Below are 24,538 nucleotides of genomic sequence, written 5' to 3' on the forward strand. Positions count from 1 at the left end.
CCGAGCTGGTACCAAGATCAGTCCAGTGTTGACGCTGCGGGTCCATTCGAGCTGAGATCTCTCGGCAAGAGCCACATTATCGCCGGAATCCAGCCAATCCAGTCCACAAAAGCGCGAACAACCTGATTTGTGCTTGTATTTCCTGCCCTCTGCGTGAGCCTGGAGGTTTGCTTCGGGCTGTTCTTGGTTCTGGTTCCGCGTGGGTGGGTTCATCCTAAATCAGAGCATCAGCCTTGTGATATCTTGAAGTTAACGGGGATCAAGTGGATTGAAACTTTGTGGGCATGAGGTCCCCTGGAGCCCTTTGAAGACAGACGTTTGGACAAACGAAGCTTCACTGTGGCAACAGTACGGAAAAGTTAACAGACCCGTAGCTTTGGATGCTTCACAAATAGTGCCCGTGAAACGGTCCCACCATCCCTCTCCCTGGATATTGAGTTACCCTGGGGCTGGAATGTTTGGGGGTTGAATATTTCAATCTCTTTTTTTTCAAATTATTCCCCGCACTCCTCCATGTTCACCCTCCCCACCCACATATCGTTTGACTGGGGGCACTGCCATGGTCAGCGTATGATTAGGTTCACACATGAACCTTCCTGATCTCTGTGAGATTGCGGCAGAGACCGGTGCCGTTACACACACTCGTGCTAATCCTCGGTTGATTGTACAAACGGGCTCCGCGAGCACGACTCTCGCTCTGTCGTTTTTAAGGTAATGAATTCTAATGTTTGATGTTGAAATAATATAATAGTAATTGTTGGTTTACAAATGTTGAATAAAAATTAAATGTGCAATAAGTGTCTCTGGGCCAATACAGTGAGCTGTGTGAATTGCTCGATGTCAATGGATGGAGGTTGAGCTACACCCTTTCTGCCATTTGTATCCTATTGAATTTTAGAAAGAGAACTTGCTTTCTATAAAGCCCCTGATGGCGGTGCCCACTTGGATGGAGCTTGTTGCTCACTGCCCTCCGCTGCTCTTGCCTCAAGCACTCCACTGCTGAAACTCACCTGCAATGGACTCGAGTGCAACACGGCTGCAAGTGTCCCTGGGGGAAGGGAGGGAAACCCAACCATGTCTGTCCTCCCGCAAACCTCACGGCAACAGTGGAATGGTGTTGACAGTGCTGAACCATCCTGCTTAAAGTTGGCCTGTAGCTCCGGTGAACAATCCGCTGGGGGGGAGGGGAGGTAAGAGATCAGAATTCATTCCCGCCCCTCGATGCAAGCAGTTTTGTGCAACTCCCCACCCTTTGCCACGCTGGCTAATCTCACTGTGTTGCACAGGGCAGCACGGTCCAAGAGTCAACTGTGCTTATCGAGGGACAGAGGTCGGCCAGGGTTGTGTACTGATCATCATTCAGATAAACTTGCTAGAAAGTGAAAATCTGGGTACCTTGGATTGAGCACCCTTGTTTGTGCTGATTCCAGGGAGCCAGGACTCACTTGAAGAATGATCTCTTGGATATGGAATTCGAGGACATTTAAGGAGCTGGAATCTCAGTAAGAGTCAGGAGAGAAAGGGGAAGAGAATTGAGGCAGTTGGGTGGCAATGGATGTGGCCCAGATCCAGCTCTACGCGCCCCTCTCACAATAAAACAGAAATTGGACTGGACAAGGTCGAACAGGAGCTTGGTTTATTTTTTTAATCCTCTTCTCCTGTTGAGAGCCTAAAAGTGATCATCTTGTTCTCCTCTCCCCCCTCTGTGGGAAAAGTAGCCCCCTACGGTGACCAGCACACAGAGAGATGGGGCTAAATCACAGCAATGAAAGAGCAAGAGTTGAACTGCTACTTTATGCCCGCTATGTTCAGAGTGAGTTTGTACCAAGGCGCTCTCCTGATTTCGTAGTCAGTAGGTGAGTTAGTGTGCTTCTGGGGGCTGTAATGGGCATAGCTAGGATTTCCTCACCAACTTTTTTTGGGGGGTATGGGTTATGCCTGACTCCCCTGCCCCAAACCCTGGGATTGTCCCTGCTCTCTGCCAACTCTTCAAGAATGTGGCTGTGCCTCTGTTGTGCCACGAGTCTCGTGTCACTGGGATGGGGAACACACTGAGTTCCAGGAGTGCGCTGAGAAACCATCCGGACTTTAAAAAAAAAAATGCAGTCTGCATTGGATCAGCTAGGGAACATAAACTGAATAATGTGCACTTCTAAACAGCTCAAAGTATAAAAATGGATCATTTCTCAGTGTATTGACCCTGATTGACAGCGAATATTAAGTTTGAAATGGTGCTGTATGATGCTCAATGTCATGCTATTGACCCAACTAAAAACTTGTAACTCAAATATATTTAATAGGGATCAATAAAGATTGATTTGTTTTGAAAATGGAGTTAATGTTGATTGGTTTTGAAACGGACCATCTGGGGTATTTCAAAAGCGAAAATACTGCGGATACTGGAATCTGGAATAAAAACAGAAAATGCTGTGAGTCTCAGCGGGTCAGGCAGCATCTGTGCAGAGGAAGCAGAGTTAATGTTTCGGGTCGATGACCCTTCGTCAGAACTGGAGCGTGTTCGGAAAGAACAGATTCTTAAGAAGCACTGAAAGGGGGAGGGAAGGAAAGAATAAAAGGGAAGGTCTGTGATAGGATGGAAGGCAGGAGAGATTAGAGAGACACCAGGGACGATGGCCCAAACTCAAATGGTAATGCCAGGAGTTAGAAAAACATTAGTCAAGATAGGGTGTGAATGGTGGGATAATGAGACCAGCTGCCATTAGAGATGAGGAGAAAAAAAGAAACAGGCTCTGAGGGAGGGGGGGTGGGTGGAGGGAGCCAAAGATTGGCAGTGGTTACGTTCTGAAATTGTCGAACTCAATGTTGGGTCCAGAAGGCTGTAAAGTGCCTAAACGAAAGATGAGGTGCTGTTCCTTGAGCTTTGTTGGAACCGTGTAGGAGGCCAAGGACGGAGAGGTCAGAGTGGGAGTGGAGCGGAGAATTAAAGTGAAAATATCTGGGGTATTTGTTCAATTTACTTTTCGAGCCCGTCAACCTGTGGTAGAGTGGAAGACTTACATAGAAAATAGATGCAGGAGTAGGCCATTCAGCCCTTCTAGCCTGCACCGCCATTCAATGAGTTCATGGCTGAACATGCAACTTCAGTACCCCCTTCCTGCTTTCTCGCCATACCCCTTGATCCCCCTAGTAGTAAGGACTTCATCTAACTCCCTTTTGAATATATTTAGTGAATTGGCCTCAACTACTTTCTGTGGTAGAGAATTCCACAGGTTCACCACTCTCTGGGTGAAGAAGTTTCTCCTCATCTCGGTCCTAAATGGCTTACCCCTTATCCTTAGACTGTGACCCCTGGTTCTGGACTTCCCCAACATTGGGAACATTCTTCCTGCATCTAACCTGTCTAAACCCGTCAGAATTTTAAACATTTCTATGAGGTCCCCTCTCATTCTTCTGAACTCCAATGAATACAAGCCCAGTTGATTCAGTCTTTCTTGATAGGTCAGTCCCACCATCCCGGGAATCAGTCTGGTGAATCTTCGCTGCACTCCCTCAATAGCAAGAATGTCCTTCCTCAAGTTAGGAGACCAAAATTGTACACAATACTCCAGGTGTGGCCTCACCAAGGCCCTGTACAACTGTAGTAACACCTCCCTGCCCCTGTACTCAAATCCCCTTGCTATGAAGGCCAACATGCCATTTGCTTTCTTAACCGCCTGCTGTACCTGCATGACACCCAGGTCTCATTGCACCTCCCCTTTTCCTAATCTGTCACCATTCAGATAATAGTCTGTCTCTCTGTTTTTACCACCAAAGTGGATAACCTCACATTTATCCACATTATACTTCATCTGCCATGCATTTGCCCACTCACCTAACATATCCAAGTCACTCTGCAGCCTCATAGCATCCTCCTCGCAGCTCACACTGCCACCCAACTTAGTGTCATCCGCAAATTTGGAGATACTACATTTAATCCCCTCATCTAAATCATTAATGTACAATGTAAACAGCTGGGGCCCCAGCACAGAATCTTGCGGTACCCCACTAGTCACTGCCTGCCATTCTGAAAAGAACCCATTTACTCCTACTCTTTGCTTCCTGTCTGCCAACCAGTTCTCAATCCACGTCAGCACACTACCCCCAATCCCATGTGCTTTAACTTTGCACATTAATCTCTTGTGTGGGACCTTGTCGAAAGCCTTCTGAAAGTCCAAATATACCACATCAACTGGTTCTCCCTTGTCCACTTTACTGGAAACATCCTCAAAAAATTCCAGAAGATTTGTCAAGCATGATTTCCCTTTCACAAATCTATGCTGACTTGGACCTATCATGTCACCTTTTTCCAAATGCGCTGCTATGACATCCTTAATAATTGATTCCATCATTTTACCCACTACTGAGGTCAGGCTGACCGGTCTATAATTCCCTGTTTTCTCTCTCCTTCCTTTTTTAAAAACTGGGGTTACATTGGCTACCCTCCACTCCATAGGAACTGATCCAGAGTCAATGGAATGTTGGAAAATGACTGTCAATGCATCCGCTATTTCCAAGGTCACCTCCTTAAGTACTCTGGGATACAGTCCATCAGGCTCTGGGGATTTATCTGCCTTGAATCCCATCAATTTCCCCAACACAATTTCCCGACTAATAAAGATTTCCCTCAGTTCCTCCTCCTTACTAGACCCTCTGACCCCTTTTATATCCGGAAGGTTGTTTGTGTCCTCCTTAGTGAATACCGAACCAAAGTACTTGTTCAATTGGTCTGCCATTTCTTTGTTCCCCGTTATGACTTCCCCTGATTCTGACTGCAGGGGACCTACGTTTGTCTTTACTAACCTTTTTCTCTTTACATACCTATAGAAACTTTTGCAATCCGCCTTAATGTTCCCTGCAAGCTTCTTCTCGTACTCCATTTTTCCTGCCCTAATCAAACCCTTTGTCCTCCTCTGCTGAGTTCTAAATTTCTCCCAGTCCCCGGGTTCGCTGCTATTTCTGGCCAATTTGTATGCCACTTCCTTGGCTTTAATACTACCCCTGATTTCGCTTGATAGCCACGGTTGAGCCACCTTCCCTTTTTTATTTTTACGCCAGACAGGAGAATGTACAATTGTTGTAGTTCATCCATGCGGTCTCTAAATGTCTGCCATTGCCCATCCACAGTCAACCCCTTAAGTATCATTCGCCAATCTATCCTAGCCAATTCATGCCTCATACCTGCAAAGTTACCCTTCTTTAAGTTCTGGACCATGGTCTCTGAATTAACTGTTTCATTCTCCATCCTAATGCAGAATTCCACCATATTATGGTCACTCTTCCCCAAGGGGCCTCGCACAATGAGATTGCTAATTAATCCTCTCTCATTACACAACACCCAGTCTAAGATGGCCCCCCCCCCCTAATTGGTTCCTCGACATATTGGTCTAGAAAACCATCCCTCTTTTTTAGTAAAATTCATTCTTGGGCAGTGGGCGTCACTGGCAAGGCCGGCATTTATTGCCCATCCCTTGTCACCTTGAGAAGGTGGAGGTGAGCCTTAATTAACCATTGAAAGTGGTGCTGGGCCACTTCAGAGGGCAGTTAAGAGTCAACCAAATTGGGTCTGGAGTCACATATCAGTCAGACTGGGTAAGGGCGGCAGAAGCCTGATTGGAGAACTTTGCTTCTGAGTCAGAAAGTTGTAGGTTCAAGCCTCACTCCAGAGACTTGAGCCCATAATCCAGGCTGACATTCGAGTGCAGTACCGAGGGAGCGCTCCACTGTCTTTCAAATGAGACATTAAACCGAGACCCCATCTGCTCTCTCAGGTGGATGTAAAAGATCCCATGGCACTATTCCAAAGAGATCTGGTGTCCTGGTCAATATTTATTCCTCAACCAACATCACTAAAAACAGATTATCTGGTCATTATCACATTGCTGTTTGTGGGAGCTTGCTGTGCGCAATCTGACTCCTGAGTTTCCTACATTACAACAGTGACTACACTTCAAAAGTACTTCATTTTCTGTAGTGCTTTGGGATGTCCTGAGGTTGTGAAAGAAGCTATAAAAAGGAAACTCTGTTTTTCTGATCTAGATCATTATGTGGATATATTTTCCTAGTTATAACTATTTCTACCGAAGTAAAGCTTTTAAAGCTAACTCCCCCCCCACCCCCCACCCTGAATTTTTGAGCAGACAGAAAACTTGTGCTCAACAATGTGCCGTGTAGATTTGCAAAGGGCGAGCAACTTTGCTAATAAAGTTCGGGAGTGTTTAAACTAATATGGCAGGGGGGGATGGGAACCTATGCAGCGAGACAGGGTAAAGTAATATAGAATCAGAAACAGATGGTAGAAAGGTAAAAAGCAATAGTGGAAGGCCGAGTAAACAAAGGCAAGAAACAAAAAGGGCCACACTACATCATAATTCTACAAGGACAAAGGGTGTTAAAAAAACAAGCCTGAAGGCTTTGTGTCTTAATGCAAGGTGAATCCGTAATAAGGTGGATGAATTAACTGTGCAAATAGATGTTAACAGATATGATGTGATTGGGATTACAGAGACGTGACTCCAGGATGATCAGGGCTGGGAACGCAACATCCAAGGGTATTCAACATTCAGGAAGGATAGAATAAAAGGAAAAGGAGGTTGGGTAGCATTGCTGGTTAAAGAGGAGATTAATGCAATAGTTAGGAAAGACATTAGCTTGGATGATGTGGAATCTATATGGGTAGAGCTGCAGAACACCAAAGGGCAAAAAGCGTTACTGGGAGTTGTGTACAGACCTCCAAACAGTAGTAGTGATGTTGGGGAGGGCATCAAACAGGAAATTAGGGGTGCATGCAATAAAGGCAGCAGTTATCATGGGTGACTTTAATATGCATATAGATTGGGCTAACCAAACTGGAAGCAATATGGTGGAGGATTATTTCCTGGAGTGCATAAAGGATGGTTTTCTAAACCAATATGTCGAGGAACCAACTAGGGGGGAGGCCATCTTAGTCTGGGTGTTGTGTTAATGAGAGAGGATTAATTAGCAATCTCGTTGTGCAAGGCCCCTTGGGGAAGAATGACCATAATATGGTGGAATTCTGCATTAGGATGGAGAATGAAACAGTTAATTCAGAGACCATGGTCCAGAACTTAAAGAAGGGTAACTTTGAAGGTATGAGGTGTGAATTGGCTAGGATAGACTGGTGAATGATACTTAAGGGGTTGACAATGGATGGGCAATGGCAGACATTTAGAGACCGCATGGATGAACTACAACAATTGTACATCCCTGTCTGGCGTAAAAATAAAAAAGGGAAGGTGGCTCAACCGTGGCTATCAAGGGAAATCAGAAATAGTATTAAAGCCAAGGAAGTGGCATACAAATTGGCCAGAAATAGCAGTGAGCCCGGGGACTGGGAGAAATTTAGAACTCAGCAGAGGAGGACAAAGGGTTTGATTAGGGCAGGGAATATAGTGTACGAGAGGAAGCTTGCAGGGAATATTAAGACGGACTGCAAAAGCTTCTATAGATATGTAAAGAGAAAAAAGTTAGTAAAGACAAACGTAGGTCCCCTGCAGTCAGAATCAGGGGAAGTCATAACAGGGAACAAAAAAATGGCAGACCAATTGAATAAGTACTTTGGTTCGGTATTCACTAAGGAGGACACAAACAACCTTCCGGATATAAAAGGGGTCAGAGGGTCTAGCAAGAAGGAGGAACTGAGGGAAATCCTTATTAGTCGGGAAATTGTGTTGGGGAAATTGATGGGATTGAAGGCCGATAAATCCCCAGGGCCTGATGGTCTGCATCCCAGAGTACTTAAGGAGGTGACCTTGGAAATAGCGGATGCATTGACAGTCATTTTCCAACATTCCATAGACTCTGGATCAGTTCCTATGGAGTGGAGGGTAGCCAATGTAACCCCAGTTTTTAAAAAAGGAGGGAGAGAAAACGGAATTATAGACCGGTCAGCCTGACATCGGTAGTGGGTAAAATGATGGAATCAATTATTAAGGATGTCATAACAGCGCATTTGGAAAGAGGTGACATGATAGGTCCAAGTCAGCATAGATTTGTGAAAGGGAAATCATGCTTGACAAATCTTCTGGAATATTTTGAGGATGTTTCCAGTAGAGTGGACAAGGGAGAACCAGTTGATGTGGTGTATTTGGACTTTCAGAAGGCTTTCGACAAGGTCCCACACAAGAGATTAATGTGCAAAGTTAAAGCACATGGGATTGGGGGTAGTGTGCTGACGTGAATTGAGAACTGGTTGGCAGACAGGAAGCAAAGAGTAGGAGTAAATGGGTACTTTTCAGAATGGCAGGCAGTGACTAGTGGGGTACCGCAAGGTTCTGTGCTGGGGCTCCAGCTGTTTACATTGTACATTAATGATTTAGACGAGGGGATTAAATGTAGTATCTCCAAATTTGCGGATGACACTAAGTTGGGTGGCAGTGTGAGCTGCGAGGAGGATGCTCTGAGGCTGCAGAGTGACTTGGATAGGTTAGGTGAGTGGGCAAATGCATGGCAGAAGAAGTATAATGTGGATAAATGTAAGGTTATCCACTTTGGTGGTGAAAGCAGAGAGACAGACTATTATCTGAATGGTGACAGATTAGGAAAAGGGGAGACCTGGGTGTCATGGTACATCAGTCATTGAAGGTTGGCATGCAGGTACAGCAGGCGGTTAAGAAAGCAAATGGCATGTTGGTCTTCATAGCGAGGGGATTTGAGTACAGGGGCAGGGAGGTGTTACTACAGTTGTCCAGGGCCTTGGTGAGGCCACACCTGGAGTATTGTGTATAGTTTTGGTCTTCTAATTTGAGGAATGACATTCTTGCTATTGAGGGAGTGCAGCGAAGGTTCACCAGACTGATTCCCGGGATGGCGGGACTGACATATCAAGAAAGACTGGATCAACTGGACTTGTATTCACTGAAGTTCAGAAAAATGAGAGGGGATCTCATAGAAACGTTTAAAATTCTGACGGGTTTAGACAGGTTAGATGCAGGAAGAATGTTCCCAATGTTGGGGAAGTCCAGAACCAGGGGTCACAGTCTAAGGATAAGGGGTAAGCCATTTAGGACCGAGATGAGGAGAAACTTCTTCACACAGAGAGTGGTGAGCCTGTGGAATTCTCTATTACAGAAAGTTGTTGAGGCCAATTGACTAAATATATTCAAAAAGGAGTTAGATGTAGTCCTTACTACTAGGGGGATCAAGGGGTATGGCGAGAAAGCAGAAATGGGGTACTGACGTTGCATGTTCAGCCATGAACTCATTGAATGGCGGTGTAGGCTCGAAGGGCCGAATGGCCTACTCCTGCACCTATTTTCTATGTTTCTAACTTTGTTGTTGTGGTTCAGTCTGAACTGTTATCAGTTCTCGCTGACCGAACAGCACCTTGAACTTGACAGCATGATATGGGAGCTGGCCAAGAACATGTTTACTCTACTACTCATTTCAGGACCACTGAGGCAAGAAGGAAAAAAACACTTCTGAGCAAAACAAGTGCTGATCCATGGCAATTTAATTTTTTTGTTCCCTCTACCCCTTAATGAAAGAAAGAAAATAGCATTTATATAGCGCCTTTCACAATCACCGGACGTCCCAAAGTGCTTTACAGCCAATGAAGTACTTTGTGAAGTGTAGTAATGTAGGAAACGCAGCAGCCAATTTGCACAGAGCAAGCTCCCACAAACAGCAATGTGATGATGACCAAATAATCTATTTTTGTTATGTTGGTTCAGGGATAAATATTGACCAGGACACCGGGAACAACTCCCCTGCTCTTCTTCGAAATAGTGCCATGGGATCTTTTACGTCCACCTGAGAGAGCAGACGGGGCCTTGGTTTAACGTCTCAGATAACACCTCTGACAGTGCAGCACTCCCTCAGCACTGAACTGGAGTGTCAGACTGGATTATGTGCTCAAATCTCTGGTGTGGGACTTGAACCCACACCTTCTGACCCATGCCGTAGTTTGGTTTGTTGGGTATTTACAGACTCGCGCAATTGCGCATTTTCCATCTGTGGGTCTAGGCGGTGAGTGTTGGCAGATTATTCGCCTGTGGGGAGTGTGACATGTCAATCCTGGCTCAGTGCCAAAGAAATGCAAGTTCTTTTTTATTGTCACATCCGAGTCCAATCCGAGGTCAGGAGTGAGAACCAGGCCTGGCTTTCGTCCTCTCCCTCGCCCAAGGTGCTGAGGCCAGGTCTAACGTCCCACTGTTGCCCAGCCGGTATCACTTGGCTCAGCACTGGGTGGGTGTGAATCTGGAGCCTTTGTGATCCGACTGATTTGAGACCACACAACACAGTGCAAACATCGCACCACCACACCTACGCCGCGAATATGCCGTCTCCAAATGCAACCGCTACACCAACAAAGACATGCCGATCCAGGCCGACTTGAACAACCTATCATCAACCTGTCTTGAATTTAGAAGGTCATTTTGGACCGTCGCCGAAGCCCTTCAGCGATCTCCCCTCAGCCTTGATGACCGATGGCGAAATGCTTGGAAGAACTGCGACATACGGAATGGATTCCTTATCGAGTACAACCTGAAGGATCAAACCTTCCTCGCAAACAGTAGACAACCATCAACCATCTCAGAACCGGTCACGGTCGATGCTGCCACATTCTCCATAGATGGAAGATTAAAGCCTCCCCATCATGCGACTGTGGAGCTCCTAATCAGACCCTGGAGCACATCATTGAACACTGCCCTCAGAGGGAATTCGCAGGCAGCCTACAAGATATCCAAGCTGTTACACCGGAAACTTCAGCCTGGATATCCAACTTGGATATTGGCATTTGCTTTGCTTTGTTACTACTATAGGAAAAAAGACAGTGCAATCTCTCTTACTATGTGCACTGAGTTAGTGAGGTCCTGGGAAGAATGGTTTAAAAAGCAAAATGCTTCTTAACCCAGAACCAACACTTCAAAGACCAAGCCTTCTGCTGTTGAAGCCTGCGAAAATAACCAGATGCAGATGTTTCTAATGGGAGTTAATGCGTTAAAGGTGTTTTTCTAATGTCACTGCACGGTGACTCTTCACTCTGGAATTTGGCTTTAAATCGAGGCTGAAATCTAGGAACCAACATTTCCTCTCTGCTGCCTGTGAGGTTATTGAAAAAGTGACTCTGGGCTATGTTGACGCATTCCTAGCGTGTGTATCTGAGCCCACGGCACAGAATGTCACATGATTAGCAGTAAATTGGAAAATCCTGCTCCGGGAAAGACAAGAATATTATTGTCGGAAGTGGAACTATCGCGTCAAGCCAACAAACTACTGTTACAAATACTGCAGGGAGGAAGAAGTTGCCGGGGTGACTGTAAGAAATTGCAGAAATACATTTAAAGGATGGTTGAAGGGGCAACGACGGACCTGAAATAAAGCACAGCCACAAACAAACAACACAACAGGAAGGAATTCTTTCAGTGCTTAAACAGTGAGAGGACAATGAGACTAGGGGTGAGAAGCACTCAGCCTTGGTTAGACCACATTTAGAGCACTGTGCACAGTTCTGGTCCCCATATTACAAAAACGATATAGAGACACTGGACAAGGTGCAAAAAATATTTCCAAGGATTATACCAGAACTGAGAAGTTACAACTTTCAGGAAAGATTGAATAGGCTGCGTTGTTTTTTCTCTAGAAAGGATATGGCCGAGCGGTGACTAATAAAGGTCTTTAAGATTATGAAAGGGTTTGATAGAGTAGATGTGGAGAAGATGTTTCCACTTGGGACATTTTACTACGTTAAAGGTGCTATATAAATACAAGTTGTTGTTGTTGTTGTGGGGGAGACCAGAACTAGGGGACATAAATATAAGATAGTCACTAATAAATCCAACAGGGAATTCAGGAGAAACCTCTTTACCCAGAGAGTAGTAAGAATGTGGAACTCGCTACGACAGGGAGTGGTTGAAAAAAAACTTGGATTTATATAGCGCCTTTCACAACCACTGGATGTCTCACAGCGCTTTACAGCCAATGAAGTATTTTTGGAGTGCAGTCACTGTTGTAATGTGGGAAACGCAGCAGCCAGTTTGCCCACAGCAAGCTCCCACAAACAGCAATGTGATAATGACCAGATAATGTGGGTTTTTTTTGTTTGAGGGATAAATATTGGTCAGGACACTGGGAATAACTCCCATGCCCGTCTTCGAAAAAAGTGCCACGGGATCTTTTACGTCCACATGAGAGAGTATACGGGGCCTCGGTTTAACGTCTCATCCGAAAGAAGGCACCTCCAACAGTGCAGCACTCCCTCAGCACTACACTGGAGTGTCAATCTAGATTTTTTTTGTGCTCAAGTCCCTGGAGTGGGACTTGAATCCACCACCTTCTGAATCAGAGAGGCGAATAGCACAGATGCATTTAAGGGGAAAACATCCTTGCTTCCAAATCTCTCCATGGCCTCGTCCCTCCCTATTTCTGTAATCTCCTCCAGCCCTACAACCCTTTATATTAACGACTTGGAAGAAGGGACTGAGTGTAACATAGCCAAGTTTGCTGACTATAAAAAGATGGGAGGAAAAGCAATGTGTGAGGACACAAAAAATCTGCAAAAGGACATAGATAGGCTAAGTGAGTGGACAAAAATTTGGCAGATGGAGTATAAGGTTGGAAAGTGTGAGGTCATGCACTTTGGCAGAAAAAAAATCAAAGGGCAAGTTATTATTTAAATGGAGAAAGATTGCAAAGTGCCACAATACAGTGAGACCTGGGGGTACTTATGCATGAAACACAAAAGGATAGTATGCAGGTACAGCAAGTGATCAGGAAGGCCAATGGTAGCTTGGCCTTTATTGCAAAGGGGATGGAGTATAAAAGCAGGGAAGCCGTACTACAGCTATATAAGGTATTGGTGAGGCCACACCTGGAATACTGCGTTCAGTTTTGGCTTTCATATTTACAAAAGGATATACTTGCTTTGGAGGCAGTTCAGAGAATGTTCACCAGGTTGATTCTGGGGATGAGGGAGTTGACTTATGAGGAAAGGTTGAGTAGGTTGGGCCTCTACTCATTGGAATTCAGAAGAATGAGAGGTGATCTTATCGAAACGTATAAGATTATGAGGGGGCTTGACAAGGTGGATGCAGAGAGCATGTTTTCACTAATGGGGGGAGACTAGAACTAGAGGGCACGATCTTAGAATAAGGGGCTGCCCATTTAGAACTGAGATGAGGAGAAATTTCTTCTCTCAGAGGTTTGTAAATCTGTGGAATTCGCTGCCTCAGAGCTGTGGAAGCTGGGACATTGAATAAAGTTAAGACAGAAATAGACAGTTTCTTAAACAATAAGGGGTTATGGGGAGCGGGCGGGGAAGTGGAGCTGAGTCCATGATCAGATCAGCCATGATCTTATTGAATGGCGGAGCAGGCTCGAGGGGCCGTATGGCCTACTCCTGATCCTATTTCTTATGAGATCCCTGCGCTCCTCCATTGGTGGCCGTGCCTTCAGCTGCCGAGGCCTAAAGCTCTGAAATTCCCTTCTAAACCTCTCCTTCCTCCTTTAAGACGCTCCTCAAAACCTACCTCATCTGGCCTAATATCTCCTTATATGGCTTGGTGTCAAATTTTCTTTGATAACATTCCTGTGAAGCATCTTGGGATGTTTTACGATGTTAAAGGCGCTATATAAATACAGGTTGTTGTTGAGGGAGAAAGGAATAGAAGGTTATGTAAATGGAGTTAGATGAAGGCGGGTGGGAGGAGACTCGAGTGAACCATAAACACCAGCACTGAACAGGTTGGTCTGTTCCTGTGCTCTAATATTACATGTAATTTCTACATAAGTTTCTGGAGTGGGACTTGAACTTACCGTCTTCTGACTCACTGAGCTGCGGCTGACACTGACACTGCATGTCTGTGGACATCAGAGGACATGACTGGGGTCAGCTGTGCTGCCTCCCGGGTGGAACTATCTGTGCAGCCTCACGTCCAAGAACGGCACCTCACTTGGGTGAGGTTCCAAAAGCCCCGCAGAATATTGCAGACGGAAAGTTCGGAGTTGCGGGCGGGGCAGAGAATGGATATTTTGAGACACCGTTTGTTGCAAAATGATTAAATTGCAGACAAACAAGAAGGGTAACGTTCCAAACAGTTCTGCTGTCCAGTTCGGAGCAAAAGTGACCTTTCAGCAGGACTGCTACAGGCAGCCATCCAAGAGCTGTTGACGCACATCACAAGTTTGGCTGGTCGATTAGATTATCAACTGGTTCCAAGACACAGAGGTTTGTAAGCACATTTATAATTGGAACAGACTTGGCTCAGTCCGGTGATCGCTGCAGAAATTAGATGGGAAAATAAGAGAAGAAAAACACGTCTTTAATCACTCATTCTGAGCATCTAATATATTTACAAAGATCACGGGTATATTTTAACAGGTTTTTACACAGAATTACATATAATATAGGTTGGCGTTTATGTTCCACTCGAGCCTCCTCACTTTCCTCATCTAAATCTATCAGCATAACCCTCTATTCCCTTCTCCCTCATATGCTTATCTAATCTCCCCTTAAATGCTTCTATGCTATGTGCTTCAACCACTCCCTGTGGTAGCGGTTTCCACATTCTCTTTGGGTAAATAAGCTTTTTCTGAATTCCCTATTGGATTCCTTGGTGACTACCTTATATTGATGGGCTCTGGTTATTCTCTTCCCCACAGGTGGAAACACACTGAGGTTGGAATTGCCCCTGTGCGCAGTGCCAGTTAGCGCCACCGGAGCGCTAATGAGTTGGTGCGCGGGCGGGGTGCTCACATCGCCCGCGCAGATTTGCCGTCGGGGCTCCGCCGGCGAAAAGTGGTTTGCGCCACGCCCCGCGATTAGCGCACCGGCGCGGCACTGCGCGGCCGATCCCTTTCCGCCCCCTCGGGGGAAGGTCGGCATGGGTACGACGGAAACGACAGCTTCCCGGTGCGAGAGGGGACGCGAGCAGGTCGCTACGCTCTCACCGACCGTGCGCGAGCTGTCAGCGGGTGGAGGTTTAGCGGCGGCGCTAGCAATTAGCTTTGCGCACTCTAGCGCCACCCACTTGGTGACATCACCGAGCACGCATCGCCCCCGCAGTGCCGTGGTCAGGAACTTGACTGCTTTCGCCTGCTGTTGCGCCCGGCGCTACTTCTGACGCGGAAAGCAGGCGTCACAGAGACGCTGCCGCGGCGCGATGTCCGAGGGGAAGCAGGTTGGCAGGTAAAATTAATTTTTTGGGCTTTAATGCCCCTCTCCTAGATGCTGGACACTGTTGTTTAGCTGTCTTGACTTTGACTTTTTGGGAAGAGCAGCTGACCTCCCCTTTCGGCGCTGGGATGTCGGTTTCCGAGCGCCAGAACCTCAGCAGCAATCCGGCGATAGCACCCCAGGAATCAGGGTTTGTGCCCGTAGAGGGGTCCGGAACGTTTCCCTTAGTGCTCCACTGTTGGAGGTGATAAACATCGCCCTGCGCTAATGTTAGTGACCAGACGGTGTTACCGCCTCAAACCAGGCGATACCTCATTTTTAGCCCCATATTTTAAAAGTGTCAGAAGTATTAGGAAGAAAAAAATGCCATTCATTTCCTGCTGGTTTCTCTGACCTTGGGAACGGACGAGGATTCACAAGCACCTGCCAATCTATACAGAAACAATCGGCCTCAGAATGTGCCATTTCACTGCAATTAACTCTTGTAGTCTTAATGCGATCGGCCAAGATATGCACAGCAGAATAATACACTAACTCAACAGCTCTACCAAACATGTGAGCATACTCACAGGTGCATACATTACAGGGAGATCATTGAATGGCAGAACTGGCTCGGGGGGCTGAATGACCTACTTCTGTTCTGCCCATCTTAGCTCATCCAACAGCTTCCAACTCTCTCTTAAGTGGTGCCCAGGATTTTGCCTCCGCAACTTAACCCGTAAGTCTGTTCCAAGGGTTTGTCACTCTTTGTGTGAAGAACTTTCCATTAACATGGCTAAAAGAGTTAAATTATGAGGACTGGTTGCATAGACTAGGCTTATATTCCCCTGACTATAAAAGTTTAAGGAGTGATCTAATCCTACATTACAACTATCATTGTAACCCATGTATAAACTGACCTAAGTTGTACACCGTGAGAACACTGACCACTAGGTGGTGAACTTGTGGGAGACACTCCTACCCCGGACTTTCAGGTATAAAAGGGGAAGCTCCACCCACCTTCAATACTTCAATGCTGGCTAATAAAGGGTGTATTTGTACTGTATAGTAAGGACAAATTATTGGCCATGAGAAACTGGGATTTAAACCATGCGAGCATGGCCACTAGCAGCACAGACAAGAGGTACTGTGTTGGTGATGATTGGGATGATTTTATTGAGAGACTACAGCAAAGTTTCGTCACTAAGGAATGGCTGGGACAGTATTCGGCCGACAAACGCAGGGCTCATCTCCTGATGGTTTGTGGATCCAGGATGTACTCCCTGATGAAGGACCTTCTAGCGCCAGAGAAGCTGGCGGACAAGACTTTTGAAGAGCTCAGTAAGTTGATCGGGGAACACTTTAAACCGGTGAGCAGCATGCACATGGCGAGACACCGGTTTTACACGTACCGGCGGCAAGAAGAGCAAAGCGTTCCAGACTTCGTGGCAGACCTCTGGCGACTGGCGAGCCTATGTAAGTTCCCAGATGCATGCAGAACGGAGATGCTGTGAGACTTTTTTATTGAGGGCATCGGGCACGCTGGGATTTTCAGGAAACTGATTGAGACCAAAGACTTGACCCTGGAAACGACGGCTTTGATAGAAACATAGAAACATAGAAAATAGGTGCAGGAGTAGGCCATTCGGCCCTTCTAGCCTGCACCGCCATTCAATGAGTTCATGGCTGAACATGCAACTTCAGGACCCCATTCCTGCTTTCTCACCATACCCCTTGATTCCCCTAGTAGTAAGGACTTCATCTAACTCCTTTTTGAATATATTCAGCGAATTGGTCTCAACAACTTTCTGTGGGAGAGAATTCCACAGGTTCACCACTCTCTGGGTGAAGAAATTCCTCCTCATCTCGGTCCTAAATGGCTTACCCCTTATCCTTAGACTGTGTCCCCTGGTTCTGGACTTCTCCAACATTGGGAACATTCTTCCTGCATCTAACCTGTCTAAACCCATCAGAATTTTAAACGTTTCTATGAGGTCCCCTCTCATTCTTCTGAACTCCAGTGAATACAAGCCCAGTTGATCCAGTCTTTCTTGATAGGTCAGTCCCGCCATCCCGGGAATCAGTCTGGTGAACCTTCGCTGCACTCCCTCAATAGCAAGAATGTCCTTCCTCAGGTTAGGAGACCAAAACTGTACACAATACTCCAGGTGTGGCCTCACCAAGGCCCTGTACAACTGTAGCAACACCTCCCTGCCCCTGTACTCAAATCCCCTCGCTATGAAGGCCAACATGCCATTTGCTTTCTTAACCGCCTGCTGTACCTGCATGCCAACCTTCAATGACTGATGTACCATGACACCCAGGTCTCTTTGCACCTCCCCTTTTCCTAATCTGTCACCAGACATTTATCTCAGGGGAGGAAGAGACCAGAATGATGTTTGACAAAATCTTGGTTTAAATGCAGAAAATGGACAGAGAGTCAACATTGTTAACGCGGCACACAGTTCTCCAGGCAGAAAGGGGCAATTGGACATGCCCGAGCATGTAGTCGAACGCAAATGGGGAATTCAACAGAGATACTGGCTAGCTGAACGGCGATTCATGCCATCATAAGGGATAATGTGGCCAGTAATGGGGCCATCAACACCTGTCACTGGTGCGTTTAAGGACAGTTACAGAGACAGTCAGAGATGATCGACTGGTAATGGACCTTTTGTTTCCAACAATGGGCCTCCAGCTCATGCTGGAGGTGTGGAGGCAAACACACAGCCAGAGCTTGCAGGTATCAGCAATATACCTGCAGAAATTGCAACGTCAGCGGTCACTTGGCGCGTATGTGCAGGAAGACTGCAGCCAGGTTGATGTACGAGGAGGACGGGCCCGATGTAAGCCCTACGAGGCCAAATGGACACTGGGAGAAATCGCTGGAAGCTGAAGTTCAGCGAGTTCATGTGGAGCACCAGGACGCCACCGATAATGATGAAAATGCTCCTCAATGGCATCCCAGTATCAATGGAGCTAGACACGGGGGCCAGCCAGTCCCTGATGAGTATCAAACAGTTTGACAAGTTGTGGGTGTCCAAGGCCAGGAGGCCAAAATTATTGCCGATTGACACACTGCTACGGACATATACAAAGGAGATCATTCCGGTGCTGGGCAGCGCCACGGTAGTCGTGACCCACAAAGACTCGGAGAACAGGTTGCTACTCTGGATTGTCCCGGGGGACGGTCCCGCACTACTGAGGAGGAGTTGGTTTGCTGTCATGAACTGGAAATGGGCGATGTCAATGCAATTTCCGCTGTGGAATGAATATCATGCTCACAGGTCCTGGACAAATTTGACTCACTATTTCAACCCAGCATTGGCACTTTCATGGGGACCAAGGTAGTGATTCACATAAACCTGGACGCCAGGCCAGTACACCACAAGGCCAGAGCGGTGCCATACGTGATGCGGGAAAAGATAGAAGGTGAATTGGACCGTCTGCTGAGGGAAAACATCATCTCGCCAGTCGAATTCAGTAACTGGGCGAGCCCGATCATGCCAGTGCTCAAGGCGGATGGGTCGGTCAGGATATGTGGTGATTACAAGGCCACCATCAATCGGGTGTCACTCCAAGACCAGTACCCGCTACCGAGAGCGGAGGACCTCTTTGCGACGCTACCCAGTGGCAAACTTTTTTCAAAATTGGACCTGACCTCAGCTTACATGACCCAAGAGCTGGAGAGTGAGTTGAAGAAGCTGACCACCATCACGACACACAAGGGGTTGTTTGAGTACAACAGAACAACAGATGTCCGTTCGTGATTTGCTCGGCTGCTGCGATCTTTCAACGAAAGATGGAAAGCCTCCTCAAGTCGATTCCGAGGACGGTGGTTTTTCAGGACGACATCCTCATCACGGGTTGTGATACTGAAGAACATCTCCACAACCTGGAGGAGGTGCTACGCTGACTGGACCGGGTAGGTCTGCGATTGAAAAAGGCGAAGTGCGTCTTCCTAGCTCCAGAGGTAGAATTCCTGGGAATGAGGGTAGCAGCAGATGGGATTAGACCTACTGCGTCCAAAACGGAAGCGATCCAGAGAGCACCCAGACCCCGTAACATGACGGAGCTGCGTTCGTTCCTGGGGCTCCTGAACTATTTTGGTAACTTTCTTCCCAAATTGAGCACGCTGTTAGAGCCGCTACACGTGCTCCTATTCAAAGATCACGAATGGGTCTGGGGGCTCAGCCAGGAAAGGGCTTTTGATAGAGCACGCAATTTGTTATGCTCCAACAATCTGTTAACGCTATATGACCCATGTAAGAAACTTGTTTTAACGTGCGATGCGTCGTCCTATGGGGTCGGGTGTGTGTTGCAGCATGTTAATGCCAAGGGTCAGTTAGAGCTGGTAGCGTTTGCCTCCAGAAGTCTGTCCCAGGCAGAAAGGGGCTATGGGATGGTAGAAAAGGAAACGCTTGCATGTGTATATGCAGTAAAAAAAATGCACCAGTACCTGTTTGGCAGGAAATTTGAGCTGGAGACAGATTACAAACCCCTAACGTCCCTTTTGACCGACAACAAGGCCATAAATGCAAATGCGTCGGACCGCATACAGAAGCGGACACTCGCGTTAGCCACCTATGACTATACAATTCGGCACAGACCGGGCACTGAAAACTGCGCCGATGCAATCAGCAGGCTCCCACTAGCCACCACCGAGGGGGCAACCGAGCATGCTGCTGAGATGGTCATGGCTGTTGAAGCTTTCGAAAGCGAAGGCTCACCTGTGACAGCCCGTCAGATCAAAGTCTGGACAAACAGAGACCCGCTACTGTCTCTAGTCAAGAAATGTGTCCTGAATGAGGACTGGGCAGCCACGTACGGGGCATGCCCTGAGGAATTTAAACCATTTCACAGGCGCAAGGATGAACTCTCGATTATGGGGAAACCGAGTAGTCATGCCCCAGATGGGCAGAGAGGCGTTCATCCGAGAACTCCACAATGAGCACCCAGGCATTGTCATGATGAAGGCAATTGCCAGGTCACACGTTTGGTGGCCAGGGATAGATGCAGACCTGGAACTTTGTGTTCGCAGGTGCAACACGTGTGCCCAGCTGGGCAATGCGCTCAGGGAAGCACCCCTTAGCCCCTGGTCCTGGCCCGTCAAGCCATGGTCACGGATCCATGTGGGAAAAATGTTTTTGATTGTAGTAGACGCCTACTCCAAATGGATCGAGTGTGACATTCTCAATTCAAGCACATTCTCTGCCACGGTAGAAAGTCTAAGGACAATGTTCGCCACCCATGGTCTACCGGACGTCTTGGTCAGCGACAATGGCCTGTGCTTCACAAGCATTGAGTTCCAGGACTTCATGGCAGGAAATGGTATGAACCATGTCAGAACGGCACCGTTCAAGCCGGCTTCAAACGGCCAGGCGGAACAAGCAGTGCAGATATTCAAACAGGGGATGCTCAGAATCCAAGGGGGTTCCCTACAAAGCCGCTGATCACGCCTCCTGTTGGCCAATAGATCCCGACCACACTCGCTCACAGGGGTTCCACCCGCAGAACTGCTAATGAAAAGGATGCTCAAAACCAGGTTATCCCTCATACACCCCACCATGAAAGAAATTGTTGAGAGCAGGCGCCGGTCACAATGTGACTACCATGACGGGAATGCGAGGGCGCGATGTATTGATGTCAATGACCCTGTCTTTGTCCTCAACTACGCTGCAGGGCCCAAATAGCTCGCAGGCACAGTGATTGCCAAAGAGGGGAATAGGATTCTGGTAGTTAAACTTACCAATGGACAAATCTGCTGCAAACACGTGGATCAAACAAAGAGGAGATTCAGCAACCCCATAGAAGAAGCAGAGGAAGAACACGATGTAGAGTTCACTCCACCACAGGTGACCGAACACTGGAACCAAGTGGAGGAGAGCCCAGTCACTGTGGGCAGTCCGGACAGGCCTGCGGCACCGCAAACAGCAGACACTCAGGCCAGCGCCCAACAGCCGGAGCCCCAACTCAGGCGCTCTACAAGAGAGCGTAAACCACCAGAGAGACTTAACCTGTGATCCCAATAAGACTTTGGGGGGGGGGGGGGGAGATGATGTCATGTATTCAACTATCATTGTAATCCATGTATAAACTGACCTAAGTTGTACACCGTGAGAACACTGACCACTAGGTGGTGAACTTGTGGGAGACACTCCTAACCTGGACTTTCAGGTATAAAAGAGGAAGCTCCACCCACCTTCATCACTTCAGTGCTGAAATAAAGGTTACTAGTCACAGAGTGACCTTCTCTCCAGTATGGGCCTCGTGTGCATTTGTACTGTATAGTAAGGACATATTAACAACAGTGACTACATTTCAAAAATACTTCAATGGCTATAAAGCGCTTTGCAATGTCGTGAAAGGCGCTATATAAATGCAAGTCTTTCTTTTTAATTGCGGTTATTCAGACTATTAAAGGAGTTGATAGGGTAGATAGAGATAAACTATTCCCTCTGGTGCGGGGGGTGGGTCCAGAACAAGGGGGGATAACCTTAAAATTAGTGCCATTCAGGAGTGATGTCAGGAAGCACTTCTTCACACAAAGGATAGTGGAAATCTGAAACTCACTCTCCCAAAAAGATTTTGAGGCTGGGGGTCAATTGAACATTTCAAAACTGAGATTGATAGATTTGTGTTGGGCGAGGGTATTAAAGGTTACAGAGCCAAGGCGGCTAGATGGAGTTAAGTTACAGATCAGCCCTGATCACATTGAATGGCGAAACAGGCTCGAGGGACTGAATGGTCTACTTCTGTTGCTATCAGACCTAGATTTCTCTCATTACCAGATACCAGAGTGTTGGCAGGTTAGAAACATAGAAACATAGAAAAATAGGTGCAGGAGTAGGCCATTCGGCCCTTCGACCCTGCACCACCATTCAATATGATCATGGCTGATCATTCACCCATTTCCTGCTTTCTCTCCATACTCCTTGATCCCTTTAGCCGTAAGGGCCATATCCAACTCCCTCTTGAATATATATAACGAACTGGCATCAACAACTCTCTGTGGAAGAGAATTCCACAGGTTCACAACTCTCTGAGTGAAGAGGTTTCTCCTCATCTCGGTCCTAAATGGCTTACCCCTTATCCTTAGACTGTGACCCCTGGTTCTGGACTTCCCCAACATCGGGAACATTCTTCCTGCAACTAACCTGTCCAGTCCCGTCAGAATTTTATATGTTTCTATGAGATCCCCTCTCATTCTTCTAAACTCCAGTAAATACAGGTCCAGTCGATCCAGTCTCTCCTCATATGTCAGTCCTGCCATTCCGGGAATCAGTCTGGTGAACCTTCGCTGTACTCCCTCAATAGCAAGAACATCCTTCCTCAGATTAGGAGACCAAAACTGAACACAATATTCCAGGTGAGGCCTCACCAAGGCCCTGTACAACTGCAGCAAGACCTCCCTGCTCCTATACGCCAATCCCCTAGCTATGAAGGCCACCATGCCATTTGCCTTCTTCGCCACCTGCTGCACCTGTATGCCAACTTTCAATGACTGATGTACCATGACACCCAGGTCTCGTTGACCATGAAAGGCGTCACGGGTGAGCCTGATCCTGCCCACACATGTTTTGGCTGTGAGGCGCTTTGGGATGTACGGTAGTTGTGAAAGGCGCTATATAAAATGAAAGTCTCTCTTTTCTTTTATACGTGTGCACTTTCCGGCAGAGGGCCACTGGATTGTGATCAGGAGCGGGAAGCAGGTGCTGCGGCTGGTTGTAACACCCCAATCATAGCTGCTACTGAGACCAACACAACCTGGGCTGGATGCTGGGACCGTGACTGCAGATGGCATTCATTTCTAAGAGTGACATTGTGGAAGTTATGATGAACCTGTATAAAACACTGGGTCGGCCTCAACTGGAGTATTACATCCAATTCTGGGCATTCCAGGAAGGATGTGAAGACCTTAGAGAGGGTACAGAAAAGATTTACGAAAATGGTTCCAGGGATGAGAGACTTCAGTTAAGTGGATAGACTGGAGAAGTTAGGGTTGTTCTCCTTGGAGCAGAGAAGATTGAGAGGAGATTTTATAGCGAGACCTGGGGGGTACTTGTGCATGAAACACAAAAGGTTAGTATGCAGGTACAGCAAGTAATCAGGAAGGCCAATGGAATCTTGGCCTTTATTGTAAAGGGGATGGAGTATAAAAGCAGAGAAGTCTTGCTACAGTTATACAGGGTATTGGTGAGGCCACACCTGGAATACTGCGTGCAGTTTTGGTTTCCATATTTACGAAAGGATATGCTTGCTTTGGAGGCAGTTCAGAGAAGGTTCACTAGGTTGATTCCGGAGGTGAGGGGTTGACTTCTGAGGAAAGGTTGAGTAGGTTGGGCCTCTACTGATTGGAATTCAGAAGAATGAGAGGTGATCTTATCGAAACGTATAAGATTATGAGGGGGCTTGACAAGGTGGATGCAGAGAGGATGTTTCCAATGATAGGGGAGACTAGAACTAGAGGGCATAATCTTAGAAAAGGGGCTGCCCATTTAAAACTGAGATGAGGAGAAATTTCTTCTCTCAGAGGGTTGTAAATCTGTGGAACTCATTGCCTCAGAGAGCTGTGGAAGCTGGGACATTGAATAAATGTAAGACAGAAATAGACAGTTTCTTAAATGATAAGGGATTAAGGGGTTATGGGGAGCGGGCAGGGAAATGGAGCTGAGTCCATGATCGGATCAGCCATGATCTTATTAAATGGCGGAGCTCGAGGGGCCGTATGGCCTACTCCTGCTCCTATTTCTTATGTTCTTATGTAGGTGTTCAAAATCATGAAGGGATCTGGACAGAGTAGATGGAGAGAAATTGTTCCCATTGGCAGAAGGGTTGCGAACCAGAGGACACAGATTTAAGGTGTTGGCAGAAGAACCAAAGGCGATGCGAAGAAAAACGTTTTTAGGCAGCGAGTGGTTAGGATCTGGGAATGCACTGCCTGATAGGGTGGTGGAGGCAGACGCAATTGTGGCTTTCAAAAGCGAATTGGATAAGTACCTGAAATAAAAAATTTGCAGGGGAAAGGGCGGGGGAGTGGGACTAGCTGAGGTGCTCTTGCAGAGAGCTGGCATGGCCTCCTGTGCAGCTCTGGAACTCCCTCCCTAAACCTCTCCCTCTCTTTCCTCCTTTACGATGCTCCTTGAAACCTACCTCTTTGACCAAGGTTTTAGTCGCCTGTGCAAATTTCTTCTTATCTGAGTCGGTATCAAATTTATGTTTTTTGTAACACTTCTGTGAAGCGCCTTGGAACGCGTTACTATGTTAAAGGCGCTATATAAATACAAGCTATTGTTTTTGTTGACATTGGCTGGCCATTGAGGGCTGCAGGCCGTGAACCAGCCTCCCCATCGCCAGGCCTGCAGCTGGCTGGCGGCCCTTAGCTGCCCCCTGCCGTCAGCCTGGGCCCGCTGCTGACCCGGTGCC

The 24,538-nt window shown here is 47.1% G+C and overlaps 2 long non-coding RNA genes across 2 annotated transcripts; one reads left to right on the forward strand and one right to left on the reverse strand.

Annotated features, from left to right (window-relative positions):
• Positions 1–2,288: 2,288 nt before the first annotated feature.
• On the reverse strand, positions 2,289–24,519 carry LOC139229941 (uncharacterized). Its single transcript, XR_011587866.1, has 3 exons — positions 24,266–24,519; positions 13,774–14,236; positions 2,289–2,406 (listed from the first exon to the last, which is right to left on the reverse strand). It is a non-coding gene; the product is annotated as an uncharacterized lncRNA (long non-coding RNA).
• Positions 13,456–21,372, forward strand: LOC139229942 (uncharacterized). Its single transcript, XR_011587867.1, has 2 exons — positions 13,456–14,185; positions 20,795–21,372. It is a non-coding gene; the product is annotated as an uncharacterized lncRNA (long non-coding RNA).
• Positions 24,520–24,538: the final 19 nt, after the last annotated feature.

This window comes from Pristiophorus japonicus, chromosome 19, assembly GCF_044704955.1.
Source record: "Pristiophorus japonicus isolate sPriJap1 chromosome 19, sPriJap1.hap1, whole genome shotgun sequence".
NCBI lineage: Eukaryota > Metazoa > Chordata > Chondrichthyes > Pristiophoridae > Pristiophorus > Pristiophorus japonicus.